Genomic DNA, 8,320 nt, shown 5'->3' with positions numbered 1-8,320 from the left:
AAATTCATTTCTCGGGCTTGGGATCTCGGAATTCGATTCCGTGTACACGCCCAAGTCCCATATTTTCTTACGGACCCTCTGGGACCGTCAAATCACGGGTCTGGGTCCGTTTACCCAAAACATTGACCGAAGTCAAATTAATTCATTTTATAGTCAAAATTTATCATTTTTCACAGATTTTTACATATAAGCTTTCCAGCTACGCGCCCGAATTGCGCATGCAAATCGAGGTGATGCTAAAAGAGGTTTTTAAGGCCTCAGAATGCAGAATTCAATTTAAAAACAAGATCACATTCTCCACCTCTAAAACAACCATTCGTCCACAAACGGATAGAAGAAGGAAGTACCTGAGTCGGGGAAAAGATGGGGATATTGGCTCCACATATCGGACTCGGACTCCTAGGTTGATGCCTCAGCAGGCTGACCTCTCCATTAAACACGCACAGAAGGAAAACTCTTCGATCTCAACTAATGAACCTGCCAGTCTAGAATAGCTGTCGGCTTCTCCTCATATGACAAGTCCTTGTCCAACTGGACAGTGCTAAAATCTAACACGTGGGATGGATCGCCGTGATATTTCGGAAGCATGAACACATGAAACACTGGATGCACGGCTGATAAGCTCGGCGGCAATGCAAGTCTATAAGCCACCTCTCCCACTCGATCAAGGATCTCAAACGGGCCAATGAACCTAGGGCTAAGCTTGCCCTTCTTCCCAAATCTCATCACACCCTTCATAGGCGACACTCAAAGCAAAACTCGCTCACCGACCATAAATGCTAAATCATGAACCTTGCGGTCGGCATAACTCTTTTGCCTGGACTGAGCTGTACAAGCCTATCCTGAATGATCCTGACCTTGTCCAGGGTATCCTGAACTAGATCCGCACCAATCAACCGAGCCTCTCCCAGCTCAAACCATCCAACCGGAGACCGACATCGCCTACCATATAAAGCCTCATAAGGAGCTGTCTAGATACTCGACTAGTAGCTGTTGTTGTAGGAAAACTCTGCTAAAGGCAAAAACTGATCCCACGAAGCTCCAAAGTTAATGACACAAGCTCGGAGCATATCCTCCAAAATCTGAATAGTCCGCTCGGACTACCCGTCTGTCTGAAGATGAAATGTTGTGCTCAACTCAACCCGCATGCCTAACTCTCGCTGAACTACTCTCCAGAAGCATGAGGTAAATTGCGTACCTCGGTCTGAAATGATAGACACGGGCACACCATGAAGGCGAACAATCTCCCGGATATAGATATCAGCCAACCTCTCAGAAGAATAGGAGACTGCCAAAGGAATGAAATGCGCAGACTAGGTCAGCCTATAAACAATGACCCACACTACGTCAAACTTCCTCCGAGTCTGCAGGAGTCCAACAATGAAATCCATAGTGATCCGCTCCCAGTTCCACTCAAGAAGCTCAATCCTCTAAAATGAACCATCGGGCCTCTGATGCTCGTACTTAACCTGCTAACAATTCAATCACCGAGTCACATATGCAATGATATCCTTCTTTATTCTCTGCCACCAATAATGCTGCCGCAAATCCTGATACATCTTCGCGGCGCCCAGATGAATAGAGTATCGGGAGCGATGGGCCTCCTCTAAAATCAACTCCCGGACTCCATTCATATTAGGCACACAAACTCGACCCTACAATCTCAAAACTCCATCATCACCTAAGGTAACCTACTTGGCACATCCGTGCTGCACCGTATCTCTAAGGACACACAAATGGGAATCATCATACTTCCGATCACGGATACACTACAATAATGAAAAATGAGCGACTATGCAAGCTAATACACGGTTGGGCTCAGAAACATCCAACCTCACAAAAGTATTGGCAAAAGTCTGAATATCCAAAGCAAGATGTCTCTCACTGACCGAAATATAAGCAAGACTGCCCATACTGGCTGACTTCCTACTCAAAGTATCGGTCACCATATTGGCCTTTCCCGGATGATATAAGATGGTGATATCATAGTCTTCCAAAAACTCCAACCACCTCCTCTGCCTCAAATTCAACTCCTTTTGCTTGAACAAATACTGAAGGCTCTTGTGATCCGTGAACACCTCACATGCCACGCCAAACAGATAATGCCTCCAAATCTTCAATGCATGAACAATGGCTGCCAACTCCAAGTCATGAACTGGATAGTTCTTCTCATGAATCTTCAAATACCGCGAAGCATAGGCAGTGACCTTATCATCCTGCATCAATAACGCACCAAGCCCAATACGAGATGCATCACAATAAACTGTATATGGCCATGAACCTATGGGCAAAACCAACATCGGTGTCGTAGTCAGAGCTGTCTTGAGCTTCTGAAAGCTTGTCTCACACTCATCCGACCATCTAAACTGGGCACCCTTCTGGGTCAACCTAGTCATCGGGGCTGATATGGATGAAAACCCCTCCACGAACCAACGATAGTAGCCTGCCACTCCCAAGAAACTCCGAATCTCTGTAGCTGATGCTGGTATAGGCCAGTTCTTGACTGCCTCAATCTTCTTCGGATCAACTTGAATACCCTCCGCTGATACAACATGACCTAGGAATGCAACTGAACTCAACTAGAACTCACACTTCGAGAACATAGCATATAACTGACTATCCCTCAAGGTCTGAAGAACCACTCTAAGATGTTGCTCATGCTCCTCCCGGCTGCGGGAATATATCAAAATATCATCAATGAAGACTATCATGAACGAATCCAAATAAGGCCTGAACACTCAGTTTATCAAATCCATAAAAGCTGCTGGGGCATTTGTCAACCCGAATGACATAATCAAGAACTCATAATGCCCGTACCGAGTGCAGAAAGCAGACTTATGGACATCGGATGCCCTAATCATCAACTGATGGTAGCTAGATCTCAAGTCAATCTTCGAAAATACCTTGGCACCCTGAAGCTGATCAAACAAATCGTCAATCCTTGGCAATGGATACTTAATCTTGATTGTAACCTTGTTCAATTGCCGGTAATCAATACACATTCTCATCGATTCGTCCTTCTTCTTAACAACAACACTGGTGCACCCCAAGGCGAGACACTCGGCCTAATGAAACCCTTCTCAAGCAAGTCTTTCAACTGCTCCTTCAACTCTTTCAACTTAGGCGGGCCATACGATATAGCGGGATAGAAATGGGCTGAGTGCCCGGAGCCAAATCAATGCAAAAATCAATATCCCTATCGGGCGGCATACTCGGCAGGTCTGAAGGGAATACCTCAGGAAACTCACGAACAACGAGCATAGAATCAATAGAAGGAACCTCAGCACTAGAATCACGAACATATGCCAAATAGTCCAAACACCCTTCTCGACCATACGCCAAGCCTTCACATACGAAATAACACTGCAGGTGGAATGACCAGGAGTCCCTCTCTACTCTAAACGAGGCAAACCTGGTGAAGCTAAGGTCACAGTCTTGGCATGACAGTCCAAGATAGCATGGTAAGGTGCTAACCAGTCCATCCCTATATGACATCAAAATCGACCATGTCCAAAAGAAGCAAATCTACACGAGTCTCAAGAACTTCAATCACAACTATACCTGCACGATGGACTCGATCTACCATAATAGAATCACCCACCGGTGTAGACACATATATAGGACCACTCAAAGAATCACTAGGCATGACCAGATACGGTGCAAAATAAGAGGACACATACGAGTACGTAGACCTTGGATCAAATAACACTGAAGCATCTCTATCACAAACTTGAACCGTACCTGTAATAACTGCATCAGAAGCCTCAACCTCTGGCCTGGCTAAAAGAGCATAACATCGAGGTTGGGCCCCACCCCCCTAAACTACATTTCTAGAATGGCCTAATGCTGGATGGCCTCCACCTCTAGCCATCTGAGCCCCACCTCTAGCGCCTCTACCTCCACCTCTACCACCTCTAGCTGGCTAGGCGGGCTGTGAAACACCTGGTGCCTGTACCATGGCACGAGAACCCTGATGCTGAGAGCTACTCAAGACTCGAGGGCAAAACCAAGCAATGTGGCCCATATCACCATAAGTGTAGCAAGCCCTCGGCTGTTGAGACTGCTGGCCCTGACGACCTGAATGACCACCTCGAAAACTCTAAAGCGGCGGTGCACTGATAGGAGCTGGTGGTGAACTATAGGACTGTTGATCAGAATACTACATCTGAGGACCACGGCCACCCGAAGCACCGAGAAACCTGAAGTGCTGACTGAAAAGGCCTAGGAGGATGGCCTCTACCATATGAATCCCTACCTCCAAACGAGGTACCATTGAATCGGCCTGAATGATGGGGCCTCTTGTCTGACTCATGACCACCTCCCTGTGACAGAACCATCTCCACTTTATGGGCCACATTGGCCACCTCCTGAAAAGTAATCTCACTCCCAGCCTCCCTAGCCAGCTGAAGATGAATCAACTGAATAAGATCGTCAATAAACCTCCTCACCCTCTCTCTCTCGGTCGGAAGTATGATAAGAGCATGATGATCCAAGTCGATGAATCTGGTCTCATACTGGGTAACAGTCATAGAACCCTGCTGGAGATGCTCAAACTGCCTCCGATAGGCCTCTCTCTAAATGATGGGGAGAAACTTCTCCAGAAACAGCTGAGTAAACTGCTCCCAAGTCAAAGCTGGCGATCCGGCTGGTCTAGCCAAACAGATATCCCTCTACCAAGTCTTGGCGGATCGGACAAGCAGAAAGTAGCAAAATTGACCCTATTGGTATCAACTATCCCCATTTTTTTGAGAACCTCATGACAACTGTCTGGATAATCCTAGGGATCCTCAGTAGATGCACTGCTGAAAGTAGTAGTGAAGAGCTTGGTGAACCTATCCAACCTCCACAAAGCATCAGCAAACATAGCCGCTCCATCACCAGTCTGAGCTACCACACCCGGCTGAACTACTTCAACTAGCTGAACCGCTGGAGTCTGAATTTGGGGAGCTACCTACTCCGTAGTGCGAGTAGAAGGAGTCTGGGCTCCTTCTCCAGCCTGAGAGACAGATGGTGCTACAGGAAGCAAACCTGCCCAGGTGACACTCTTCATAAGGCCCACTAGTCGGTCCAGAGCATTCTGAAGAATTGGGGTAGCAATAAACCCCTTTGGGACCTGAGCTGAGCCTACCGGAACTACTGGGGCCGGTACCTCATCATCAAAATCAACCTGAGGCTCCGCCGCTGGTGTTGTTGCTTGGGTCTGAGCTCTACCCCTACCTCGGCCTTTAGCATGGCCTCGGCCTTGCCCTCTGCCCCTCATGGAAGCTGCTGCTGGGGGCTCGAGCTGCTGGTCAGTGGATGAGGAAGTGCGTGTTCTCACCATCTGCGAAAAAATAGAGTTGAAATTCACTTAGCATTGAGGAACCAAACCGTACAATAGGAAAGAATAAATGTGAAGTTCTTCCTAACTCTGTAGCCTCTAGGGGATAAATACAAACGTCTTTGTACCGATCCCTCAGACTCTACTAAGTTTTTCTGTGAACTATGAGACCCATGTAACCTAGAGCTTTGATACCAACTTGTCACGACCCGGATTTCCCACCCTCGGGAGTCATGATGGCGCCTACTAATGTGATCTAGGAAAGCCAAACCTTTAATCTAATTACTTCATTAACCAATTATTTCTTTTTAACAAAAATAAGACGATAACGTGGTAATAGCGGAAATTCAAATTTAAGCGGAAAACAACAATAAGATTTATGAAAAATGCATCTATTACAAATACTTAAGCCTTAACCACCCAAAATGTGGTGTCACAGTGTCACAGACTGTCTAAGAGATTACTACATACAAAGTTCGAAGATAATGACAATACATTGTTTCTGAATAAAAGGAAAATGAAACAGGAAATAGGGAAAGAGGGAGATGCCAGGGACTGCGGACGCCTGCAGGTCTACCTTGGATCTCCGCATGGACTGAAGGTAGCCTCCACACTACGGTCCAAAAGCTGCTCCGGGATCTGCACATAGTGCAGAGTGTAGTATCAGCACAACCAACCCCATGTGCTGATAAGTGTCTAGCCTATCCCTAGCGAGGTAGTGACGAGGCTAGGACTAGACTACCAAGTAAACCTGTGCAGTTCAAACATATATACAGCGAAAACGAAATACAGAAATAAACAAATAAATATAGGAGGGAGAAACATGCTTCGGGGAATAACAGGTAAAACAGAATATCAAAAGAATTATAAAGGAATAAAAATCATCCACTAACAAGAATAGGGAAAACAAATCATCCACCCGCTCCCATTTCATTATATCTTGTAGTAGGCGTACCACCCGCTCCCATTTCATTATATCTTGTGGTAGGCGTACCACCCGCTCCTATTTCATTATATCCTATGGTAGGCGTACCACCCGCTCCCATTTCATTATATCTTGTGGTAGGCATACCACCCGCTCCCATTTTATTATATCTTGTGGTAGGCATACCACCCGCTCCCATTTCATTATATCTTGTCGTAGGCGTACCACCCGCGATCATTTCATCATATCTTGTGGTAGGCGTACCACCCGCTCCCATTTACAAGCCAACAATAATCACAAGGAAACCCGGCAAGGGAACAAGAGTAATATAACAACTTTCCGGCAAGGGAACAATGATATTTCAACAACATTCCGACAAGGGAACAATACTATTAAAACAAATATCCCGGGAAGGGATCATTAATATAAAACAAACATCCCGGCAAGGGAACGATGGTGATAATAACATAAAAGCTTAATAAACCACAATGGAGTCATAATAATTATAATACAAGACTCACGGGCATGCTTCACACCAACGTATAGATACTCATCACCATGTCTATACGTCGTACTCCACAATTAACATGTAGCAAATAAGACACAACTCCTAATCCCTCAAGCTAAGGTTAGACCAAACACTTACCTCGATGCCACGAACACAATTCATGATTCAACTATAGCTTTACCCCTTCATTCCACCACCAATTCGCTCGTATCTAGTCACAAGTTACTTAATTACATCAATAAACGTTAAATGAATCAATTTGATTGCATGAAAATAAATTTTCCAAAGTTTTACACAAAAAGACAAAAACCGCCCCGGGCCCACATGGTCAAAACCCGAGGTTCGAACCAAAACCCGTTTACTCATTCCCCCACAAACTCAAATGTATAATTTGTTTTGAAATCGGACCTCAAATCGAGGTCCAAATCCCCAATTTTTGAAAAACCTAGGTTCTACACAAAACACCCAATTTTCCCCATGAAAATCATTGATTTTGAGTTGAAATCGTGTTAAAAGATGTTAAGGAGTGAAGAAAATGAGTTAGAAATCACTTACCAATGTTTTGGAGAAGAAAGGTTGTTTGAAAAATCGTCTCTTATGTTTTTAGGGTTTTGAAAAATGAAAAATAATTGAAAATCCCGTCTAAATATACCCCTCTCAGACCCCTTGTGTGAACCACACAAATTGACTGCGGGCGCACAGCCCTTCCTATGGACTGCAGTGACATGCTTTAGTATTTTGGCCATAACTTTCTCGTGCGATCACATCATCATCAAAATAACATGTACAATCATGAATTAAACCTCAAAACTCAACATTTTCATCAAGAACTCTCAAAGTTCATAACTCTTCAACCGGAAGTCCAACTCACATCAAATAAACTCCATTTTTCGCCAAATTTCACAGTTATCTTTTAAATACTATAACAAATTTGTACCGGGCTCCGGAACTAAAATACGCGCCCGATAACAATGGTTTCAAACATTAATTCTTTTCTTTATTTCTTAGATAATTCAGTAAAACAATGTCTTTCAAAAATTGATTTCTAAGGCTTGGGACTTCGGAATTCATTTCCGGGCATACGCCCAAGTCCCATATTTTAGTGCGGACCTCCCGAGATCGTCGAAACACGGATCCGGGTCCGTTTGCTCAAAATGTTACCAAAGTCAACCATAATCAAATTTTTAACTCTAGAAATTTCTATTTCTCATATTTTCACATAGAAGGCTTTTCGGATATAGGTCCAGACCACGCACATAAATCAAGGTGAGGTAAAAGGGAGGTTTTTAGTCCTTGGAACACTGAATTCACTTGCAACTCAAGTGATGACTTCTTGGGTCATCACACACTTACCTCGAACTTCCACGACCAACTCAAGCCTCTAATACCGCCTTTCCTTTTGAATTTGACTCCAAATCAATTGTATCTAGACATAATCGACTTAGTAACATCAATAAATGCTAAACAATCTAATTCCAATGCTTTATTATAGTTTTTCCATCATTCTTCCCAAAAAGTCAAAAATTGACCCCGAGCGCGCTTGGTCAAAACACGAGGTTTTGGGCCA

The sequence above is a fragment of the Nicotiana tabacum genome, chromosome 7 (genome assembly GCF_000715075.1).
Source record: "Nicotiana tabacum cultivar K326 chromosome 7, ASM71507v2, whole genome shotgun sequence".
Lineage (NCBI taxonomy): Eukaryota > Viridiplantae > Streptophyta > Magnoliopsida > Solanales > Solanaceae > Nicotiana > Nicotiana tabacum.
The sequence above is the reverse complement of the archived record's forward strand: the minus strand, read 5'-3'. Positions refer to the sequence as shown.